This window comes from Sinocyclocheilus anshuiensis, unplaced genomic scaffold (assembly GCF_001515605.1).
Source record: "Sinocyclocheilus anshuiensis isolate Anshui unplaced genomic scaffold, SAMN03320099.WGS_v1.1 scaffold85, whole genome shotgun sequence".
NCBI lineage: Eukaryota > Metazoa > Chordata > Actinopteri > Cypriniformes > Cyprinidae > Sinocyclocheilus > Sinocyclocheilus anshuiensis.
This window is the reverse complement of record NW_015536800.1, coordinates 3,603,103-3,604,891: the sequence shown is the minus strand read 5'-3', so window position 1 is coordinate 3,604,891 and position 1,789 is coordinate 3,603,103. Positions and strand designations below refer to the sequence as shown.

Below are 1,789 nucleotides of genomic sequence, written 5' to 3'. Positions count from 1 at the left end.
TTAAAATTTAACCATTCACTCCATGTGTTTCATATGTTACCTCAACTAAGATTTGTTATTTGGGCATCATAAGAAATTGCTGTGGAACCAGTTATTATATTTTATATTGAGTTTAAGAAAATTATTACCTGGTGTCTATCAATCACTAAAACACACACATTACAACACATAATGGCCTTTATTTAATAACAATGTGCATTTATAACATTTTGTCATACAGACTAAACATGCAGGCTTAAAGGGATAGTTCACCCAAAAATGAAAATTTGCTGTTAATTGACTCACACTCAAGCCATCCAAGATGTAGTTAACTTTTTTCTTCAATTGAACAGTAAAGGAAATTTTTAGGTGAAAACATTGTCTTTGAAAACATTGCAATTCATAAACTGCACATCTCTGGCTGCCGGCTTTCGAGAGTTAAATAAACATATACAGACAAGACCAAATTACCAAAGGCTCCTGAGGACACATTGAGGCCTTATGAAGCTAAACAATCAAAAACCAGCAGCCACAGATGTGCAGACGTACAGTCAATCGCCAAGGATCACCGTTTCAGATACTAATCTTTACTGTTCTACTGAAGAAAAAAAGTCACTGACATCTGGAATGGCCTGAGGGTCAATAAAATAACATCAAATTTCCATTTTTGGGTGAACTATCCCTTTAAAGTGCTCCAGTTGTCAAACATTACATTTGTAATACAACTGCAACATTTATTTTAAACATCTGTTTAATGAACTTAAAAAAGACTAAAGTTAAACAAAATGTTTGCAAACAAACATTTACAAATATTACTACTGTTCACAATCACATCTTTAAAATGAGGCAGAAGTCAGAAAAAAATTAATGAACCAGGTGTTACAGTTCAACTGAACGGAGTCAAGTAAAGTCCAGTCACTGTATTTACATAGTTCTTTTTACAATACAGATTGTGTCAAAGCAGCTTTACAGTATTAAACTGAAAAATCGTGTGTCGAAGGAACCAAAACTCCCATCATTCTTCTCTGGCCAGACGAATCCAGCAGTTTAATTGCAAAAATCGTGGTTCGAAGGAACCAAAACTCCCATCATTCTTCTCTGGCCAGACGAATCCAGCAGTTTAATTGCAGACTGCAACACAGGTCAGATTGTGCAGAGGACTGGTCTAGTTCTTGTGGTCTTGTCCCGATTGTCTAGGTGACGAGGTCTTCGGATGGGATCTGTCTCTGGGGCTCATCTAGTTGTTCTGGTCTCCGCTGACATTCAGGGCTGTCGAGGGCGTCTCTAGGTGATCCACCATCTGATCTGGATACAGACTGGATCCGGTGGCTACGGTGACCTCGGAAGAAAGAGAAAGCACCAATGAAACCTTTGGCCACACCCTGATGGAGAAATAAAGTACAGTTTATCTCAAGAAATGAAATGATGCCTTTTAAATCGTTTAAAATGAAACACCAGTTAATTAAATTTGTGAGGAAACAGAAGTTGCAACCATTTTTTTTTTTGGCACACAAACAAATCTCAATCCATCACACAACACGGGAGCATTGATGTTGACTGTTCATTAGTTGCAAGGATTTGTAACAGAACATGCACATTTCATATTATAAGTCTACCTTAAACAGCATTAAAATAATATCAAAATATGCCTGCCTGTTGTTGATAAATACCAGTGGTGACGTTTTACAAATTGATTGATCAATTGTCCCAATGTTTTGTAAGCCATGGTCTCTTTATGTGCATTTATTGAATGAGCACTGTGCGATGTCCGAACTGATTGCACTATATTTTATGTATAATCGTTTTCTTA

At 36.7% G+C, this 1,789-nt stretch overlaps 1 protein-coding gene across 2 annotated transcripts in view; it reads left to right on the top strand.

Moving 5' to 3' along the window:
* LOC107656570 (tumor suppressor candidate 3) overlaps positions 1–1,789 on the top strand; it is a 99,663-nt gene that overhangs the window by 31,788 nt on the left and 66,086 nt on the right. The gene's annotated exons all lie outside the window — the stretch shown is intronic.